This window comes from Protopterus annectens, chromosome 2.part0, assembly GCF_019279795.1.
Source record: "Protopterus annectens isolate FY-2018-M chromosome 2.part0, PAN1.0, whole genome shotgun sequence".
In the NCBI taxonomy this organism is placed as follows: Eukaryota; Metazoa; Chordata; order Ceratodontiformes; family Protopteridae; genus Protopterus; species Protopterus annectens.
The window spans coordinates 1,492,116,426-1,492,140,566 of record NC_056728.1 but is presented as its reverse complement, the minus strand read 5'-3'; the positions used below and the strand labels follow the sequence as shown (position 1 = coordinate 1,492,140,566).

The window sequence follows — 24,141 nt, the reverse complement described above, 5'->3', positions numbered from 1 at the left end:
GAATACATAACAGTGGTACAGGTGGGAAAGGATGAATCTGTTAAAAAAGTGTTTGCTTTATTGGTGTGAATATACTGCAAGTAATGTTCTAGCACAACTTCATTTGGCTGCATTGTATATGCATATAAATATAGGATTTGTGTCACATAACATTTTTTTTACTGAAGGTGGAAGGCACACATAGTCAGTGTTGTATAGTTTGAATAATGATTATATCCAAACGTTTTTTTTTTTTGGTATGACTGTGGCCTTTTCTATTTGTAATATGCAATAATGATGCAAAAGAAAGGATCAAGGCAGAGAAAGTATAACTTCAACCATGAGGAAAATCACATCCTCATTTCAGGCCTTAGGATATATAGCAAGCTTCTGTTTGGTAAATGGGGTCCCAAACAAGCTGACAGAAATAAAGTCTGGAATTTAGTTATCCTCAACATTATTGCAGTGGGTGTTAGAAATTGCACATTAGCATAGTGTAGGATGGTAAATGATATGTCAGGGCAAACTAAAAGTAAGTAGAGGCAGAATGAAATTGTCCATACCAGTATCTGGGGGTCCTACAACAATTATCCAATTAACACCAGATGAGGAATACCATCTCTCCATCCATGGTTTGTATATGACACAGAAAATGGTGGCACTAGAATAAGCAGAAGGGTGTGGATATTGGCTGTTATCAATGTCTACAGCAGAAACCCTTGTCTGCTCAGGAAGGTCGGTTTAAAAACATTATTATCTATTTATATAGAAAACTGAATGCTGACATGGAATGATTACATTAAACACATGACAATTATTATTACTAGATGAGCCTTCTACATTATCACAGAGCAGCAATGAAAGCAGTGTGCAAGGTAAGTATCCCCACATCCTGTTAATAAGCATATAGTAGTGTATGCTATTTCATTATAAGTAATGTTTTAAAATAATTCCTTTACAGGGTCAGAGTCAGAAAAAACAGCTCCACCATGCCAATGAATTTGGAGGATATCAACATCAGAATGGCTGTTTGTGATAATGATGGTGAAAACATAGTTATATTTATAAGACACCCTCAGGTAAGTAGCACACAGTCAATGTGCAAGAGTCAAATTGCATAGTACAAGTTTAATTGCAGGGTCTTTCACCCCACAACATGTTAGTAAATCTGTAGGAAGTGACAGTGCATCACAAAGTCAAGCATATGCTGATTTAGCATTCAGGCATGTATAGTATAACCTTGCACCGTGACACCAGTATCTCCAAACTCAGACAAACACTTTGCGGATGACGGCAGGTGTTCAAAGGAAACACTGTCCACAGTAATGCTTTACAAAGGTGAGGCAGGTGCAGACATTTGTTACAGCTACTCCAGGAAACACAAAAAGCATTGTCTGTCCAGCAGCAAATGTCCTGTGATATTGTAAGTGTTCAGAGCACTGCTACAGAGAGTCAGCTGGAAATAGTCAGAGTCCTCTAGTGTATCTGTGAGTATGTCCAGCACTACCTTGAAATGGCAGAGACCAGGTATAATGCCATAATTACACTGATGCATGGTATGGTGGTGGCACACCATTCATCTATGGTTGCCTCCTTTCGTACACTTAGAAATTACCAGACTCAAGTAGGAGTCGCTCTTGGAAGGGGAAGAGGATGGTGTACTGTCTGGACCCATGGAGACAGATCACATGAGACACCAATTGTTTCTCAGGAAAGTAGCTAGTCAGAGTGACAATCACAACAGATTCTTGCAGGCCACATCAGCACTCATTTACACCTAGTAGATCCTCTTATTTGAGGTACTGATCACTTTAACTAAGCACTGTCAGATCATCGGATCAATGTCTGCAAGGTCACCTGCATCAATTAGGTCATGATATCAAACCAAATCACCATATATCTCTAATGATAGCCCCTCTTTAAAATCATGTCCAGAGTCACCTAGCCTGCTCTTAGCAGATATGTTTGACTCATATGATCTTGAGCTACTGTGAATTAACTTTAACAATTTTGTTACTTACAATTTTACCTTCATAAGGAATGTTGAGTGGTTTAACTAGAAGGCAAAGAACATATGAAAAAAAAAAGAAATAGGTGGGTTGGCACACTTTACAACTGTATGCATTACATCATTGTAAAAGTACTGCTTAGAACCTCAGGGAACAATGGAAGTAATTCTGTATGGCATAAAATAACATTGCTGGCATCAACATCAATGCTCTATGCATTAGCATTCCTACAGCTGGCAGGTACCTACACCTGAAAAGTATGTGCTTGACTTTTTAAGAAACACAGGAATGAGAAAAGTTTTGATTAAAATTAGTATCCTGCCATTTAAACAAAAAGTACTGCCACTTTGCCTTCAGCACTGCACAAATTATTTTATTTTTTATCTCTGAAGTCACTAATTATTGTATAGGATAGCAAAGTAATTTAATGTGCATTAGCTCAGCAAACAACATACTTTAATCTGATAAGAAATTGCAAAATATAACAACAATAAGCTACATTTTCATTCAAATGCAATGCATGAACTCATCAAATATTGAAATAACAGTTTTTACTAAGTATACCAAATGAGGACATTCAGTACATGTATGCTTATTTACATCACCTCAGCAGAATGCATTTTGCAAAACAGTTATAAATGTGATTATTCAAGGTCCATAATTCTGGACTAGATACCGTCTCTTTAGCTGCACAGCAGTTTGCCATGCATGAGGCTGCCGCATGGTGTCCCTTACTACTGCTGCTGCCGGGTGGTCATCATTAGTCATAGTGGGACTGGAAATGGGAGATATAGTGATAGAATGGGTCAATTCACCACCAGACTGGTGCACAATCATATTATGAAAAATGCAACATCTAGTAAGCATCCTGCACAGGTCATACTGAGGCGCACCCCAAACACATCCGAACATCTGAAATGGCTCTTCAGGAGACAAAAGACCTTCTTGGTGACAATACTTGTCTGGAAAAAAAGATGTGTTATCAGTCTCTACTCCACTTGGATTTTTCACTGTTTTCATGAGCCATATCTCCTAAAAGACGTGAAAAAAACAAGAAAAAAGAAAATGAGTGGACAAAGGAAAAGTGATTTAGTATTCAACTTTACATTTTAACATGAATAACTATATTTTTCCATTTTCTAAAAAAGATGATTGAGCATCCTACACTGTAGGAAGAGGCAACAGAGTTAATTAGTGTGCCAGACATGGGACCCGTGCACTGCCAGGATGCTGGGCAGATATGTTGGTGATGAAACCCCATGCATCACACACTACCTGGCAACAGATGCAATGTTAGCACTTACTATTGTGGCAACACACCACATGAGGACCAGATGTGGTCCTAATTGCAGCATGTGGGCAATTTGTTGCACTGCATACTTCAGGGAAATGTGCTACCCAATAGAAGGCACACATAGTCTTGGCTCAGTCCTCAGGTGACACTGGGAAATAGATGAAGTGATCCACATTTGTCAAGAGTACATCCAAGAACTGCTATATCCTCAAAGCTGAAGCCAGTGCAATCCATGCATCCACAGTATTTGGTAGGTCCTGGTGGCAAGTAAAGTGAGGGCTATACATACATTGCTGTCCACAGAGACAGGAAATCCATGCATTACTCCAATACCCCTTTGGAGGTCATACATGCCCACTAAGAACCTTATAATTTCTTTGTCTTATCTGAACCTGTCAAGTATCTCCTGATTATTAAAGTTATAATGAGTTATCCTCTGTTAATATCTCTGTCTTCTTGGTCAGAGAGTGTCGCTAGGTGCAAGCAGTTATGGCAACAGCAAGTAACAGCATTTTCTCAGAGTGCAAAGTAGATGGGATTGGTGAAACCCCTCCTTATATAACACATCAGCAGATGAGGAAGAAAAGTAGGAATATTCCACTATGAATCTCAAACAGGTGATACAATACTACATTAGCATACTCTGAGTTACATCATTTATTTATTTATTTTATTTTACATTTGTTAACCAGGTAGTGTCCAGCTGTAAAAGTAGCTTGTTTTCAGCGGAGACCCGGGAAGAAAAGCTCCGTAACAACAGTACAAAAAAGACTACAAAAATTTTTGCAAAGATTTACAAATAATATACAAAACATTTAACAGTTGCCTAAAATCACAATTTACAAAAAAGGAATGTAAACAGAAAACATTACATTTCTGGAGCCTTACTGCAAACATTAATTTGAAACTCATTAGAAACATAACTAAATTACACCACTGTGGCATTTTTATTCGGTAGAAGTAAGACAAGGAGAAGACAGCAGAAAAGAAACATTTGATTGATGGCATGCGAAACTAGCCAGGAATACTACAGGAGCATAGCCATTGTTGAGTAAGATACTCCTTTAGGAATTGTTTGAAGCTATAACAATCTGTGTTTTTTAGGATTTACATCTCATTATGACTTAATTTGCTTAAACTTATTCATAGTCATTGCTCTTTAGTGCAATTGGCAGCTATGACTCATGGCTGAGCTGTACTCATTTATTGACACTTCGAATAGCCATACTATGTCTGAGTAATGGCTATAAATATCACCCTATGACTTAGAATCTTGTGGATGTTACCACTGTAAGGATTAGGATGAGATGAAGAGTTTTAAGTTTACACTTTAGAAAAACTGGCCATTCTTGGTCTAGAAACACTTATTTTAACAGTGATGATATAGCTTGATTTTTGTCCATAGGCCCAGGATGCAGCTCTTCGAAGTTATAGAGCAGACTTCCATAACAGAACTGGAGGGGATGAGTTAAGCATTTAACAACAATATAAATACACAAGAACATGATAGCATAGTCTGAAGAATAAAAAGATTGTGCTCAGGGGTCAAGGAAGTGATATATATCATTCAAAAGTTCAGAATTAGAAAAAAATGGAATTTCAGTTTTACTTGTCAAATGGTGTTGATCAAACTTTTTGACAGCTGTTTTCTCTGATAGACTATTCTAAGCCTCCCTGGGAACTTTATGTAACGGAAGCCCCAATTAAATAATTTTATAAAAGAGCCTCTTCAACTTAAGAGTACAAATTTGTATTTTCACCATTCATGCCTTTGTACCACTCAGTGCAAATATTTGCCTTATACGAATTCAGAGATTCAGGAGAATGTGCATTTGCCTTAATGACTGTAAGGAAGTTATTAGTATTTTTTTAAGCTGGAGTGTTAGAAACATGCCATAACCTCCTGGAAATGTAGTTTGTTTGGAACAATGCGAGAGTTCAAAAGTGTGTGTGATACACTAAAAGATGTTGTGAGAGGATATGAGATATATACAGCAGTTGTCTGGCATATGTTTACCAATAAATGGTAACCAGCTACTCTCACTGAACCCACAACCTTCTTTCACAGGATAACTAGGAGGTTAATGTACTGATAAAGAACAAGTACAGACTGTGAGAAGCACAGTTCACCATGACCCAGTCAGCAAACCCAGTTGAATGAATCATCTCCCCCTCGTCAAATGTCAGATTTATCAAATTCCTCTGCTGACTTCCAGTCACCATGCAGTAAAATTTTTTTTAGTACCCAAGCTGAAGATCACACAAGCACAAACAGGAGTAAATAACTTGCATTGCACAGTACCATTTGTTTTTTCCCCATCTTTTTTTTTTTTGTTTTGTGATTTTAGTGTTAACACATAAAGGTTGCAGGTACTGTCAAGCTGCAAATCACCCATATAAAGTCTAATTGAGGTTTGTCCTTCAAAAATGCTTATTCTGATATTTTCTTTTGGTGATTTATCTTGCTTGTTTGTATATTGAGGTTCTGGTGTGTGGAGCTGCTTTCTGGTAATAGGATTGCCAGGGTGTTTGATATATGTGTGACCATACAGTGTTTAGGCTACAATGTCTATGGACATATTCTATGGTATAGTGAAACATTGTCCCATGGGAATGGAAATGCTAATTCATGAAAGCAATGGTTTATCCAGCAGAAAACAAATGTGGAGCATCCAAGACCCACTTCAATGCAACAAAGAATATGTGTTGCTATAAAATACATTTCATAATTGTATGCACTGTAATTTTTGTATCCAGCTATTTAGTGATGTATGTCCAGGAACTTAACATTGTATATATTTAAACTCAACAATATATAAAAGACTTTTGTGTATGTAATGTTTTGCAAAATGTTGCTGACAAATGTCTTAAATCACATCAGAAAGGGTTCTTGGACCTGTTAACCTACTTGTTAACAAAGTTAAATAAATACATTTCAGTTTTGTGTATTACTTGATTTTAAATTTCAAGGACATGTCTTTGGATTTATGTACATTTTCTAATAAACATATTAACACACATTTTGAACACAAGTGTATGAACCCTAGAAATTTTTAGCATTCATATCTTTTGACACACTCTTCCATGCTTGCATTAATATGCTGAGTACAGCATATCCAAAGCACTTGGGAGAGATTATATTTAATTTTGCAGACTATGGAGGATCATTCTTACATTCTAACAAGCTTCTGATATTATTACTATTATTATCTTTACTCCAACTAAACACATACTTTAATGTAGAATTCTGAAAATGTGAAACATTTGATTTTGTAGAGATTAAAATTAAAATAACTGAGTTCTGTCTTGCAGTGCATTTTGCTTTCTGACAGGATTTCTCTGTATATTATTTCAACCGCTGCTTTCCCATGGTGCTTCTTTACACATATATTTCCATTAGCTATACAATGCCTCCTCCTTCCTCTGTTTTATATTGCCCATTAGTTTCTCCCTTGTGCTGCCCTACCAGTGACATATTTCTCATTTTGTTGTTTTACGACCAATGTTGTCTAACACTCACCGTTGTTTTACAGATCTTATTTATGGTCTTTAACATGTGGTCCGTGCTTTACTACTGAACATTTAATTTTTCCTCCTGTTTGTTCCACATTCTTGTAAATACCTCCATATACTCTCCCACAGAGAGACATATTACAATAACACTGCCTTCTTTAAAACGAAACATCATTTGGAGGTCTAAAGGTCTTTGGAAACTAAATCCCTTCAGGCGTGTGGTTTATAAGTGGTTAGATCTTTGATGTGGCAGTAATGTCATGCTCAGTTCATGTCTTAGTCTTTAATAGCTCTGTCTATATCACATAACAGATGTACTTCAAAACCAGTGATGCCCTCTTTTCAAGAAATAGATTAATGTACAGTGATGCATGCTGTTCACCTATTTTATGCTATTGCTTGTATTATCAGTAAGATAATCTGCCTTAAATAGAAACAATCCTTTATGTATACTTCATCTGCGAATTTGCCAGCTTTGAGAACACTAAAAAACTTTTACGTATGCATTTTACATTTTTGTAATCTGTATATTTTATTTTCCAGCAGATATGTATATGGTTAATTACATATGACAAAAAATGCTTGCAGATTTTGTATTATACAGCTGGGGAAATACAAGACAATTTTAAATTATTTTCTTATGGTGATTGCAGGGCATATTATTTGCTGGAATGAAAGGTATTTTTGGATATTGCAGAATGTGATATACTTTGAAATTAGTCCTAGAGGCTCCATTTCTATTTCTTAATTGCAAAATATAGCATGCACAAACTGTCTGATCCACCAGAAGTAGTTGATATATTTCATGCTACTACAACTTTTTAGCAAAGAGAAATACCTAGAAATACATTATCTGTGTAATAAAAAGTAGATTTACAATTACAACATAGATGATTTGTCATGCTTGGAACCCATAGTTCCAGTTCCTTTAGAAAAACAAATAAAGGACTGCTCATTGCCAAGCTATGCCACCTTCATTATAATACATATATAGAAGTTTTCATTGTCTGAACTGACCCTCTGCCCAGTCTCTAACCTGCCATCCTTCATTACATCACTGTAGCACAGCCTACCTAAAAGTAACATGCATGTTATGTATTTAGAACCCTGAGTCATGATCATTCAGAGATATTTATTATGCATACTTGTCCTGATATGGTTTATGACTTCCACTACAACTTGTCAGGTTACAACTTGTTGAACAACCAATTCTCCAAACACAAGTGGTCCAGAAATGAACAGCCCCCCCCCCTCCCATGAAATAAGTAAATAAATAAAATTGCTGTAATTTTTTTTTGTAGGTGTGTAAACCTCTCTATAATGTCTAGGTGGTTGCTATGCCCCCCCCCCCCCACACACACACACACATCTCTGAACTTACATATGGCAACTTAACATTCACACAAATGTGAGGAAAAAAATATTTACCATAAAAAAGAGAATCACTGCTGATACATATTTAGAAATTGCAATGTCAGTGATTTCATATTAAAAACAGCATTTGTGGCGATCACCTTTGTCAGGTTTTGCTAACTGAGTTAATTTCTCATACAGATTGCATTTTATGAGCAGCACAACAACCAGAATCATATGAATTAATTCTGTGAAAAAGGAATTACAGTCATAGTGTGTGAAATCACCCTTTATGATATAACTCCACTTTGACAACACAAGACAGGGCAACAATAACACTGTTAAAGAGTTAAAAAAGGCTTCAATGAATGTCATGTAGTGTGCAAGTGGAACCACTGAGTGAATATACCAGTAAAAAGTAATGCACTTGTAAACTCTACATGTACATATTGCACTGTTTATCTTAGTTTGTAGTTTGTTACCAGAACATGAAGGTGTGTTCTGTTCCAAGGAATGTCACCATTAATTTTGCATTGTCCATTCTTCAAAATAGACCACACCCAAAGTTGAAGTTAAATCCTGTGAATAAAGTATATTGTTAATATTAAATCTTGGATGACAACTATGTGCAGCTGTCAGAGATTTAAAAAAAAAAGTTTTTTTCTAAATAAAGAAGTCTGCACAGAGCTATCAAGTAGTTGAGTCACAGTCAGGTAAAGAAAATGCATGGCGAAGAAGCCGTGCCTCACTATGAAATCGATAACATACATATTTTCATTCAAATAACCTACAAAAAATTATTATTTCATAAAAGGCAGCAGCTATCTAAAAAAATGTCTGTACATCTCAGCATTTGCTAGACATCTATTATGAGATCTATAATAAATTATTTTTCTGTTCAATAAAACCCATAAATAAATCAGTATAAGTCAGTGTGAATGCTGCCCCCATTGTTGTACATCACAAGTGGGGGTATAATTTCCCCTAAAAATATGTACATTTTCCCCCCAGGACTAGTTTAAAGGATGAATTGCACTCATTAGTATAGCAATTCTGAGTATGTTTTCAAAATTCAGTTGCTAATATACCAATATTCATGTGGCATAATAGTGTGTAAACTCTCAGCATCCAAGATGTGCATGTTGGTACTCTTTTGGATATAAACCTGGTACATTAAGACCAACAGTTTACTTATATCTTTAATTCTGGATCTAACATGAACCATATATGGTTTCAAGCAAAATAACAATCAGTCCAAAATAGTTTCAGTAAGAGAGACAAAACCCAATGCACTCTGTCTTCCAGGAACAGGTCTAACTGTTTTATGTATCTTTAGTAACATATGAAATATTTGTGTACTGTGCTCATCCACAGTGAAATTGTCTTTAATATAATTTCTAATGTAACTCTCATATGCATTCCGGAGAAGTCTGTCAATGTCTTTATTTGGCCGGGACAATTATTGTTCCGATGCAGATCTATTTCTCATTCAATTGTCCCATTATGTATAGTAACCTTAGTAATAAAGGAAAGTTACACCTGTAGTCAAATATCCCAAAGACAGTTTAATACATGGAAGGATTCTGTTAAATTCCTTGAGGTAGTCAATGGTATGTCTACAGATTATGAATAAATTAGCAGTAAAATGAAAATAAATGGGTGTTTGATAGTAGAGAAATTTCTCTCCCAGGTTTATCATGAAGAAGTCTACATATTTTGGTGCCATTATGGTGCCAACTGCTAAACAGAAATTAGCAAGGGTAGTGTTCAAAGTCAGTAGCACAAATGCATTAGAGAAGTCATTGGTGAGCACAGACAATTCATAGAGGCCAGTAACGCCAAATTTCTGTGTCCTCGAATGTAAATATGCAAATGAGTAGTCAATGAGATGTTATGAGAAATGATGTAAATGTTCTTATGCTAATTAAGACTGTTTTATGCCAACTGCAATTCATAGCTTTTCCCACCTCTGGTACACTAGCTCACTTTACTACCTCTTCTGGCATGGTAGGATGCCCAGTGGTAAGTATGTGGTTATTAATGCTTAAGGTAATTGCTGTATATTCATTTGTATTTCCTTTTTTTTTCTTCCTCCCCTGTTTTCTATCTGTCTGTCAAGGGATACTGGGTATTCACAGGAGCTACAGAGGAGAAATATAACATGTCCCTGTCCAAAAATTGTATTGTGATTGAGAGGGTGTTTGGCCTCCTTCAGGTGCCTGGAGAAGTCTGGGGTTGCTCTTCAGTATGACATATCTACTTCAGGTAGCAAATCAATAAATAAGTCAACAGTTGAGTATGCTGTATTTAATTACTGTTATTTATTTAGTATTCAGTAGAAACTGGTACTGTCAACAGTAAACAAATGTAACTGTCAATTCAAATTATCTGTAAAGAATTATGTTGCACTGCACATCAGATTTTTGTCTTATTGTCATGTAAAATAGTAATGAAATTAGAATCTTTTTTCATTTGTGCAATGATGAGGTATGTATGTACTTAACATATGTACATCAACTTCCTTTCTCACTATATAACAGTGCCATTTAAACACAAATATACATGACTGCAATTTCAGAATATAATGAAAGTAATAGCTGGAAAGGAAAAACTTCCCATATATGTCCATCCCAACCCCCCACCGCCACCTCACCCAACAACAGTGAATCATTAGTTTCATTACACAGACATACTTAAAAAGAAATGTTAAGTTACAGTAGTTCCCGATCAAATAAGTCATACACAGCTCAAATTGATAGGCCTGGTGATCATGCGACAGATGTAGACAATGGACTACCATGAGAACTGTAAGGAGAGTTAGTGTGATGGTGTGATCTAGAGGCAGAAGGTGATCCTCCTGTCAGTGATCTGACAGTGCTTCATGACCATGACCTTGACCTGAAACATGAAGCACTGTCGTAGGTGTAGATGACTGTTGACATGGCCTGTGAGAAATGTGTTGCAAAGGTTCACTCTGCGTTCTGACATTACTGTCTTCACAGCCAGTGTTATTATAATGTGATCTCCCCCTACTTGTCTGGACAGTACCCCATCGCCTTCATCTCGCAAAACTGAGTCCAGCTTGACTTTGTATGTCCAAACCAGTTATGAATGCAGGCTGCAATTGATGCCTGGTGCACCGCTATGCTATGCATCAGTGAAACTATGGCATCATGATGTCTTCACTGAAGGCTGTGGTGGCCGAGGCGCTAAGACATGTTTTATTAGAATAACATTTTTTTCGTGGAATCCTTGTTGTTTTTCCAACTTTTAGTCTTTTTTAAGACTATTTTGCTGTTGATTTGTTGAAACTAAGAAGAGGGACCCACCTTAGAAGAAGTAAGAACAGCACTAAGGAAGATGAAGTCAGGGAAAGCAGCAGGCTCAGATGAGGTCACAGCAGATATGATATAGATGCTGGGTGAGATAGGGAAGAAATGGCTCCTGAGGGTAATAATAGCAGTGCGGAAAGAAAGGCGTATCCCAGATGACTGGAGAATAAGCATACTCGTGCCAGTGTACAAGAACAAAGGGGACATCCAAAACTGTGGGCAGCACAGAGGCATCAGACACCTACCAAATTGTATGAAAGTTCTGGAGAGGGTGATTGATAAATGTATATGCAGAATAGTAGAATGTAAGATGGGTGATGAGCAGTTTGGATTCAGATCAGGATGCAGCACAACTGACCCGATGTTTGCATGAAGAAGCTAGAGATGACGAGAGAGTCCAACTGGGCATTCCTAGACTTGGAAAAAGCATATGACAAGGTCCCAAGAAAGTTGATATGGGCAATACTGTGGTGGTTTGAAGTCCCTCAAACATTGATAGAATTAGTGCAGGCTATGTACAAGGAACCATTGACTCAATTACGAACAGTGTTCGGCCTCACAGAGGGGTTCCCAGTGGGAGAGGGTGTACATCAGGGTTCAGCTCTGAGCCCACTGCTGTTCATACTGATGATGGACTACATTACAACACAGGTTGGAGGGGACAGATCAACAAAGCTGCTGTATGCAGATGATGTGGCATTATAAGCAGACTCAGAGCAAGAACTTCAGCAAAGGATAGAAGAATGGAATGCAAATCTGAAGGCACATTGGATGAAAGTAAGCACAGATAAGATGGTAGTAATGGCAGCAAATTGGAGAAATCAGAAAAAGCTGAGAACAGAGATAGAAGGGCACATAGTGGAACAGGTAAACAGCTTAAAGTATCTGGGAGGGGTGGTTGAGGAGAAGGGTAGTCTGAATGAAGAAGTCAAAGCTAGAATCAGAGGGACTGCAACCAACTGGCATAGAGTATCAGTTGTAGTTTATGACAAAAGAATGAACAGAAGCTGAAAAGTAAGTTGTACAAGACAGTGGTGTGACCAGTACTACTGTATGGCACAGAAACCTGGGCAGTAAAGGCAGAACAGTTGAGGAAGCTAGAGGTGATGGAAATGAAGTGCCTGTGAAAGGTGGTAGGATGCACACTGTGGGACGGATGAAGGGGACATAAGAGCAGAAGCTAAAGTAGCTCCAATTCCAGAATATATCAAAGTGAACAGATTATGGTGGTTTGGGCACATGTGCAGAAAAGCAGAAGAAAATCTGGTGAGGAAGATTTGGGACAGGCAGGAAGAAGGTAAGAGGAAGCAAGGATGTCCAGCAAACAGATGGATGGATTGTGTGAAAGAAGATCTGATACAGTCAGGCATGAGTGATGAAGAGAGTTGGTGACAGTTAACATGATACCCCAACCCCTTGTAGAAAAAATGGGAAAAAGGGGGGCTTATGATGATGATTACTGGCAACACTTATTTGTTATAGATTAACTTATAAATAACCTTTTTTTAATTTTATGGTCTGGTAAGTGTTTTTCTTTACGAAAAAAGCAGGGTGTAACAAAGCATTTTTGGTTACACAACCTGTCAATGTTATCAATACCTGCTCTAATGACCATACTAGGAAAAAAGGGTTCAGTCAAGGTGGTCTTAGAGTTAAGTGTAGATTTTCAGTAGGAGCAATTGGGAAAGAAAGATGTTTACAGGGAAGATATACAAGATTCTTAGATGGTGCTTTTGTTTAGTATAAAAATGGAATAAGCCATGATCTTTTCTGATGTCTTTAAGTACTCTGAATTCCAGTATTACATCTCGGTTATTTTGTGTTGAATGTCTTGGTAGGTTTGCATTTTGAATCTGAAAAAAATGGATATAAGAGATATTAAGCTTGTTGCTATGGGGTGGATGAAACATTTTTGTTTTAGACGACATATAAGTCTTTAAGAGATGTAAGGTTTGAGGAAGAGAAGATATGTGCTTGTAAATGTGTGTAATAGGAGATAGTATGCAACAGGAGGATTATAAAAGAGGTTATCATTGTGTAGGAGGTTAGTGTTGTTTAGTTAGGACCAGGAAATGAAGGAAAGAAGGGTGACAAAATAGTGTTGGTATTACAAGTTGGTGATAGCATGAAAATGTAAGGAGAGTAGATAAGAAGAATATAGCAGTTGGTTATGAAGGTAATGAGTGACTAGTGCAGATGATAAGTGGTAAAGGCCTTGTAGATTGGGCCAAGTAATGACAAAGTTGTTGAGGAAAGGGATAGGAGCACGGATGATTTTTTTTTTCCTGTTGGGAGTGTCAGGTTTGACTCAGGTTGAAGGACTAATGTTTTGATGCATTTTTTGGACTAGCTAAAATGATAATGATTGGAGTCATCTACAGAGTTAGAGTAAGGGGGAATAGGTGGAGTTGGGGGCATGGTAGAAGGGAGTGGAGTTAGTTACTATCTCCCTGATCAATGTGTCTCTACCAAAAAAAAAAGCACAGTCAAATGGTGAGGTTGATATATTGGTGTTTACAAATATAGAAATAAAGATTGTATTTTGCTTTTATAAATTAAGTATATTTTGGTCACCTATGAGGTTGCTCATGCCATTTCAGTCCTACTGTTTGGAAGTGCAACCATTACTGTTAGACTCTGTAAGAGTCTGGCAAGAAGTGGAAACATTTCTTAGCAATGTGTTGGCTGTTGATGTTATCTAGTACTGGGATGATTTCAGAGGTAGCTATGTACAGAGGAATGAGAAAAAAATGAGAACATCAATTTATTAGTAAAGGCAGGCAATACCAAAACTCATAAGTGCCAGATAAACCCAAGACCTTAGTAACCAGAATGTCTGGATACTGTAATACTGATAACAGCCTTTTGCAAGCTTTAAGAAGTCTAACTTAGTAATATCTTACACTGTGTCTGCCTCTGATGTGTATTTGCTGTGTTAAGCATGCAAGCTGCAAACTTTCTTTCCACATTGGCATTTTTCAAATGCCTTTTTTTAACCCATAAGAAAGAATCGATGTATTTCGCTTTCTAGGCAAATGTGGATATTTAAGCAATGTATCTAATATCAGTAATTTAATAACTCCTGATGAAAGGCTCCCACTAGATAAAATCTCCAGTAATTGCAAACGTACTTTGGTTCAATAAAAGGTATTTCTTCACTTCTGTATTTCTGCGTTTTTGTATTCCCACATTTGGTGTGAATGCTTTTTTTTTCAAGGCAAATATGGTAGAAGAGCTCAAGGTTTATTTGTTGTATTTTAGCTCAGCGTAAGAGATTGGCAGCATCTGAAAAACTGCCACAGCAGCAAAGAAGACTATTACAGCAACACTAGCAAACTCTAATATAGGTAAAGAAAAAAGCAAAAGTACTACTTCCTAGATGTGGTGGGACTGGCATAACTACATGCTTACACTTTCAGGGGAATTACAAAAAAAAAAAAAAAAGAATTTTTCTGGTGAATTTTCGGAGATCAATACATTTAAAAAAACTTTTCTCATAGGCTGATAGGTAAGTACTAAATAACTACACTAATGGGCCATTTTATCCCTAGCCAATTTGGTGCTGGATTGGCCTTACTTATTCCATGGCTAATAATTATATATTAACCCTAATGAGAATAGATGGGAATCACACTATAGATAATTTGAGGGGACTCATGCATGGGATAAAGCATTACCATTAAATTTCTCTAAAGGTCAATGAGACTGTTTACTGTCTGTCTGTGAGATCAAATCGTTTGCTTATTCTGTCAGGACCATTTCAACAGCTGTAGGTAATATGCAGGGTGAAATCTGTCCAAAACATTCTGTAATGATAGACCATACAGTAATTTTGTGAATTAAACTAATTAACACTTGACAGCAATATTTGATAATTTTATTATTTTGTTGGCCTCATGTAATCTACACATTAGAGTGAAAAAGATGAGTAGCTTTTATATCTAACGCTGCAGTTTCTGTTACTAGTTGGGGTAAGATGTTATAAAATGGGAAACCATGTTTTCATTATTTAAGACCATATACACTTATAATCCATAAAGTTTTTACACATTGAAATTATAGCTTTCCAAATAATAGGACTTACTTAAAACACTTATACTGCCTTTGTTTTACGAGCACAGATTTGCTACAATGAAAACAATTTTGCTACCTAAATTCAATGGCATGCCATAAGAAATTTTTCATAAAACAGAAATTAAACTAAAGAAGTGATTGCATGACCTACTTTACAAATTTATGCGAACCCTGTTAATCCATGTATTAGTCTACAACATTTCATCTGTTACGTAAATCTTGGCTTTCCATGTATTGTATTATATTTTCCAATTGATCTTTTAAAATGTTTATTTTGCTGCATTGAAAAGAATGACACTTAATGACATGTAATTACCATAAAAGCAAGATTTTGGCTCTTTGTGATTATCACATAACAGTGATTACATAAGAGTGATATAACTGGCTTGTGAACAGCATTCAGAAGTGAAAAACAAGTTTACAGTTTGTCTGCTACATGCCCGCTACTTATATATATCAATTTCCAGTTAACTGCATCAAATGGAAAGGAGAAATCCCTGTAATACCATAACCTTGATAATCACATTGGTGATCACATAGGATGACATATTAGGGTATGTGACATCCCCACTCTGGGCTAGTAATCAAGGAGGCTGAATCCTCACCACTAGCACTGGAGGGGGATGTTCACTAGGAACAAAAATGGATACACCCAGTATTTCCAGATGCAACTGTCTGCATGAAGCACAATTTCCCTCAAGAGCACACAGGGAACACACTCAGTCTGGGGTCTGTATTTCACTATCTGTTTCTCTCCAAGTCCTCAGTAAAACTCTCCTCTGGCATAGCTATAGAGCTGAGACCTCAGCTGAGTGTCGAAGCCAAGTTCTCTAGCACCCTCTCTGTGAAAATAGTGCTTTGCGTCTCTGTTCCAAACAACTGACACACACACTCTGAGATTTTATTTTCACACACACACACACACACACACACACACACACACACACACACACACACACACACACACACACACACACACACACACATGCACACACACACACACACACACACACACACACACACACACACACACACACACACACACACACACACCTGGGAAAGGCTGGCACAGATTTACTAGCTATAGCCCTACTGCCCAGACTATAAGGTACTTACACCATCACCAGATACTCCAAAGCCAGCTACTGTAAGGCTTTTGCAAGGGTACTTAATTATACTGAGTGAAATTAATATTAATACAAATGGCAGTTTGACCAATGGCAAGGCTTTCTGGAACAGCCAGAGCTGTCACAACATATATATATATAAGTACTCTCAGAGATTAAGACATTCTCTAAATGACCAGCCACGATGAAAAGTTTTAATATATTTAATAATAAAAAAAATGAAAATACTAAATATCTGTTTACAGTAAATACCAGAGTTTCATTCACAGGAAATATTAAAATAACACAGATGAATAGATTCTCACAGCTACAGAAAACAGTACTTAACTAATCTCACTATATTTTCCTGACTGATCTAAAGAATTACTATTCCATGGTCACTTACTAGAGCAACACAAGATGAAGTAGGTTAAGGGTCCTTTTCTGTCAGGTTCCAAAAGCAGACTGCCATGAGACTTCAGTCTCACCTTGTATTAAAATATAATTTTAGTGACAGATTACAGAATGACATCACATGCATCTGGCCATGTGACTTCTGATTCCCATGCTACTCCCCCTTGGCTAGAAACTGTCAGGATTTAGCACATATGTGTCAATAACACACACACACACACACACACACACACACACACACACACACACGCACGCACGCACACACACACACACACACACACACACACACACACACACACACACACATATACAGCCTTGCTAAAATCTGCTGCAGCTCCTGGTAATCATAAAACAATTTTAAAACTCCACCCTTCCAGTGTAGCAATTAGTTCACCCAAAAAAACAATGCAGAAAGCTTCCCAGTATAGACTTTTTTTCTCTCTGGCTGCACTGAGAACTGTAAGATACAATCTTTATGGCCTAAGCCAGGTAATTTAAATCCAAACTATTTTCAAAGTTAAGTGGGTTAAGATTAACCTCTTCTCTTCCAGTATCCTCTGATAAAACATATACATTTGAACAGTTACAATGATGCACGTATATTTCTTTTTCTGTCCAGCAGGGCACACTTTTGGTACATTTGAACACAAGCAGCTTTACAAATACATTTTTTCAACATAGACATCTGTACAAATCAATTAGATATAAACATGACATGTAATTCTTTACAAAATTCCAGCTAGCAGTACTAACATATGTTACACATCCACTGCCCTACTTCTCCTGGCATCGCTGGCAATACCGCACATCATCACAGGGTGTCAATCACTAATGTCTTACAAACAAGCCATTTAAAAGCATGATTAATCATACTGATTCAGTCAAAGAAACAATGTTTCAAATTATATTTAATATACAAACTCTGCATGATTATTCAGTTTCCTTCCTACAAATAAAATAAGGAACAAAGGGCCACAGCTCCTAAGACAAACCAAAATTTTAATACGCAAGCACTTTTGTTCACTCAAATCAAATGAACTTCTTCAGACAAATTCAAACAGTAAAACCCCTCCTTATATAACCATGAAATCCATGACCAATAAAATGCATTACATTACAAGTTTAAAACTGGTTGTTAAAAGGCATATACATACAAAGATATTTACATATACGTTAAAAGAATGTTTAAAGCACAAAGTGGAGCATTATTACTATGTAAAAACAATGAAAAAGGTACATCCATACAAACCCATAAGTGCATAAAATATTGTTTTATATGAACATTCTATACTGAATTTCATAAATGCATTCAGCGTAATAAAGTTTGCAGCTTGAATAAACACAGAACAGAACACTGTTCATTAAGGCCTGGAAAACTATGCACATTTTAAGTAAGTTGCCACCATACCTCTTGTCTTTCGAGTAAAAGGGATGTGTACCCACCTCTAGGGCTCTCCATCTCCTGGTCAATCACCTTAAATTTAAAGTGGTGTCCAGGGTTGTCCCTAATGTGGTTGGCCAAAGCATTATTTTCTCTGTTTCTATTTATACTATAAATGTGTTCATGGATCTTTCCTTTGAACCTACGATCGGTTTCTATGATATAAAACGCAAGATAGAGTTGACATCTTGCCAAATATACCACGATTTTAGAGTTACAGTCATTTTTAGCAGTGAGCAAAAAATGCTTATTAGCAATTCTATAGTCCCTACCTATATCTATATACCTACAATAGGCACATGCTTCACATTTAACCATTCCTGGGTTCCTGTTGTACAATTTATGCTCTTTCTCTAATATATTTTTTAAGTTAGTGCCTTTTCTATACACAACTCTTGGTAGAGTGCCCAATTTTGTTCTAAGATCTGCATTTTCCATAAGGATACACCAGTGTTTTAACAGGTGACCCTTATGGACTCACCATAAGGTGTATATGTAGTAATTAAGCTGACAACATATCTATTCTTATCACTATTGTTATTACTGTGCATTGGCATATTTCTGTCAGCACTACTACCCTCAGAGGTGCCAGGGCTAAGCGTATGAGCTAATAAGGCTGGTGGTCCAAGAATGCGCAAGAAGTGCCCCTCCCTTATTTTTATTTGGACCTCTTTTATGAGTCCCTGCAGTAAAACTTCTGGACAGCCCCTTTTTCAAACATTTGTTTTAAATTATTGCATTCGTGCATGAATTTTATATCCAAGGTGATCATCCGTGCTGCCCTAGCCAGCTGATCTTTCACTATAGCTTTTCCTGGTATTGTGGATGGCAGCTTGTGTAATGTAAAAATGAGTTTGAGTAGGTTTTCGTTCTATGAATTTTAGATTAGTAGCATCCCCTTAAAATGTCCTTAGTTTATTCCACATCCAAATAAGCAATCTTTACCCTGTCAAAATCGGATGTGAATTCCAGGAAGGCTGTGCAGGCATTCATCTCAACCACTATTTCCTTAGCCATAGTTTCAACTCCATTTATGATCATAAATATATCATCCAAAAATCATGTAAAATACAGAATTTTATCTTTGATGTTACTTCTGGTAAACACAAAATGGTGCTCTCAGAAATCCATAACTAGGTTGGCGAAACTACCACCACATGGGGATGCCATAGCTACTCCCCTTTTCTGTAGATAGTATGTACCATTAAATATGAAAAAAAAAATATTCTGCAAAATGATGTATAGTAGTTCTTCAACTAATCTAGTTTCATTTACAGGGGCACCTCTTTCTACGAACACTTCTACCACCCATTCAATTCCTGAATTGTGGGGGGTGACAGTGTAAAGGTCTTTTACATCCACAGTGAAAATGTTATGCTCTTCTCTACATTTTTGATTATTCATGTCCCTTAAAAATGACCAGGAGTCTGTTCAAATTTGGTGTTCCATTGCTATGTATTTCTTTCAAGATACCATTAATTTCTCCCATCAGTTATGGGACATAGGGAAAGGTTAGCAAGATTCATATGAATCTTTGTAATGCCAAGGATAACAGGTATGATAGGTTTTGATGTTGTTAAATATTTAAACATATCCAAGTCTATTTGACCACAAATAAATAAATCATTAATATAACCTCTAATTTTCCTGTATGCTACATTAAGTTCATTTAAAGACACCAGTTCATAAATGGACTGTTTCAGCATTTCCTCCATTCTACAGTTATAATTATCCTCAGTCATAAATACTAGCCCCCCCCCACCCCACACACACACACACACACACACACACACACACACACGTTTGTCTGGTTTCATGATTCTGATATTGGCAAGCCTCAAAGTATTTAGTTCCAGTGCATACCATTTTTTTCCTACAAAAACTGATTCTCAATATATGAATTCACTTATCCTCCATGGATCTTCAAAATCCTACCAGTTGATACAGTCAACTGCTGTATATCATTTCTTCTTGCAACTCCCTTGTATGGAGTAGGTTGAGTAAATAGCTAAAACTAATTCAGATTTTTCAGAAACTAATACTTCTTTAATGTATAGAAAATTCTAGAAAAGTTAAAAATGTATGTGTGTGTGTGTGTATGTGAGTTTGTCTATATATTCATATACACACAGACATCACACACACACACACACACACACACATATATATATATATATATATATATATATATATATGTATATATATATATATATATATATATATATATATATATATATATATATATATATATATATATATACCTATATAGATAGATAGATAGACTCCAAATAAGGTATCACTTTTTTTAAATGAAAGATGCATGTGATTCCCCAAAAAAGAAAAAAAATGCCATTACACTTACGAGCTCAACACAACAAGGATTAGAGAGCAATCATGATGAAATGACTCATATTCTAGGTTTATAATTTTTAATTGGTTTTAAAACCTGTCTAGTACTCCACATACTAGACATTAGAAGTTTACTACCAAACAGAATTGAATGTTAGATGAAGATGTACTTACATAATGCTGTGGCTGGGTGGGAGGAAGCTTTTGGTTCTTAAAGTAATCATGACTTGTTGGTTCACAAAATAAGTATGGAGATTGTTAGGGAGGAAAAGATAAAACATGCAGAAGCATTTTTTTTTCAGATTGTGCATTGCAAATCCTGCTGATTAAGAACTAGGCGGCGAGTTCAGTTTAATATAAAGAGCTTGAAACAGGGTGAAAGAATGAATATTCTAAACCAGCTAGGGGTAAAAATCAATGGGAAAACAACTTTCTTTTATTTCAAGTATAACTGTCAGCAAGCAAGCCATCACCAAGGCAAAATAATGACATGCCATGCCAGATTCCAAAAGAATTGCTCTATGTGGAAGTGACTTACTTTAGTGTAGGGATTATCTATAAACAGGCTTCCACCTGAAGCCAGATCCAAAAGACTTGCTCTCAGTGTAAGTGATGATTTGCACTGAGAGCAAGCATATTAGAATTGAGTCCTTACTGATTATTATTTCCCAACTTTATTACACTCTGTTGTTGAATGGTATTATAATACAGAAATATCATAAGGTATATGTGGAAGTTTCATTTTACACTTGGGCAAAATTTGATTGCCTCCAAATGTTTACTAAAAATAGGGATCTCCTTTCCATAAAGGTTTTCCAGAATAAATTTGTTAAGAGGATGTAATGGACAAGTACCTTCTAACGGGCTGAGCACATGAATATTACTTTGAATAGCTTTTTGCTATAGATTGCATTTTGTGCTTTTATATTGACAAAAAGAACACTTATCTTGAAGATTTTGTGTACAAAACTAAACAAGTGACTATATTATTTGCAGCTTACAGACTTTTTTTAACCCAGAGGCTGGAACCGAAAGCAAAAAAATAAATAAATAAAGTTATTTGCCACAATACATGGCACTGGGAGAAATTAGTAACCTTCAGGGTATAAACAAAATAGAACATGTGTACATGTATGTTTTTTTTAAACAAGAAACATCTTTATTATATTATCACTTATGACATAGGCAATCATACATTTATATAAATGAATACAAACCATATTGACATATTTTTAGTTGCAAACATTATACATCATTTATAAACCATCCAGTCATTGTCAGTCAAACATTACATAGCTCATTCAAATCCTGCCTTCTTTTAAACTTCATTCTTTCTCCAAAGCATTACTAAGTATGTATTGTTTCCACAATTCCTATTTTTCTTTATATAATTTGCTCCTATCCTTTTCTAAAGATCCAATTTCCAGTTGTTTTATTTCTGTTACTATATTCATTACTTGAAGTATATTTGGTTAGACTTTGATTTCTGCTTTCTAGTAATTGCTTTTCCGACAGCCACCATAATTAGACTCAACAAGGCCTTGCTATGTCTAAACAATTCCAATTCTGTATCATAGTACAAAAATAATTTCCTTGGTTACCCCAATTTGCTCATCCAGTATTTCTGACAGAGTAGTTTGCAAAGTTTTAAAGTCTGTCAATTACTGTCCCCAAAAATATGTTCCCAATTATCTCTTTCTACCCCATCATACCTTCAACATTTGCAACCTATCAGAGGAAAAGTTTTTAGAGTCTACTTGAGGTATAAAAATACCTATGCAAACTCTTCCAAGCAAAGATCTTAAATATTCTAGACTTTGTTGCATACTTGGAAGTCATACATATATTTCATTTTTTCTTTGTGAATTACTTATCCACTTTCTCTTCCCAATCCTTTTTAACCTCCTCTGTTTGATTCATATAGTTATCATGCAATATTTTATGTGCACTACTAAGTATCCCTTTTCTAACAACAGCTTCTGTTCTAGATTCTACTAAAAACTCTACCGGTGCTGGTCTTTCACTTAGGATCCCTCTATTTTTTTCTCTTTGCCTATACTCTGATATCAATCCTTGATAAGGAAAGCATTCTGTAGCCTGCAGTCCAAATACATTCTTAGCCTCTTCCCATTCTATTACCTTTTCCTCTCTAATTATTTGCTGCCAGTATCTTGATTTCTTTGCCTGTTCTCTGCAGTAAATTCCACCCCCTCTAGCTAATTGTCTGTATCCCTAACTGCAGTCATTCCTATTGGCAGAATCTCCTTTCTCCATCCCTGCATTGGCTTAGTCCTTAGAATACATTCTACTACTTTATGAATATAATATTCTGCATGTTTATTGTTATTCTCATTAAAGATATGAATCCCAAATCTCAGTCTCTCTTTATGTCTTGAGGAGCCCCCCCCCACCACAACCACATTATAGATATGTCCATGTCTCTCATCCATATAGCTCAACCCTTGCCTGAAAAGGGTCCATGGACGACTCCAATTTCCTAGTAAAAAAAGTTAAACATTCATTCTTTTCCTGTTCGGGGTCGCCACAGCAGAACAATGGTCCATAAAACAATTGGTAGTGGAGTTTTCCGCTGCTGAGATGCCAGACCAGAACCCAACCTTCCACAGAAGGTACATACTCACGAGTCTATGTTATTTCTTCAACAGCATAGCTTGTTAAATGCTTAATGATCAACACCTAAGCGTCAAAGTTTCAAAATTGTGAATGGCCATAAACATGAATTCTTTCCTTGGGAAAGAATTTGCTAGGCCATCCAGAAATAAAATTAACTTTTCAATATAAATATAGTGGGAGCTTCACCCCCACACCCCCCAACGTGGGGTGCTGTACCCCCCACACCCCCTAACTAAATATACCAACTCCGACATTGCTCTATATTGGGGAAAGGGCAAATCCCTGATAACGGCCAAGCGAGTTCTTTCCCGAGAAAAGAATTTGCGTATATGGCTGTTCGCTATTTTGAAATGTCAATGCTTAGGTGTCAATCATTGAGCATTCGACAATGTAAGCTGTTGAAGAAATAATATAGACCCCACACTCACACCTAGGGCCAATTTAGAGTGTCAAATCTACCTGCAGCATGTCTTTGCGATGTGGGAGGAAACCCACATGACCACAGGGAGGACATGCAGACTCCATACAGAAGGCATTCTAGCTGGGGATCAAACCAGAGTACCTCTTGCTGTGAGGCGGTAATGTTAACTGCTGCACCACCATGGCCACCTATAGATAGTTAAGCAAAGAAACAAATAAGTCA

The 24,141-nt window shown here is 36.5% G+C and overlaps 1 long non-coding RNA gene across 1 annotated transcript in view; it reads left to right on the top strand.

Moving 5' to 3' along the window:
* The window catches only part of LOC122793763, a 772,764-nt gene that overhangs the window by 236,940 nt on the left and 511,683 nt on the right, over positions 1 to 24,141 (top strand). Inside the window, exons 2-3 of the long non-coding RNA XR_006363530.1 lie at positions 941 to 1,058; positions 10,268 to 10,413. This is a non-coding gene — a long non-coding RNA (uncharacterized LOC122793763). The remainder of the gene's footprint in view (positions 1 to 940; positions 1,059 to 10,267; positions 10,414 to 24,141) is intronic.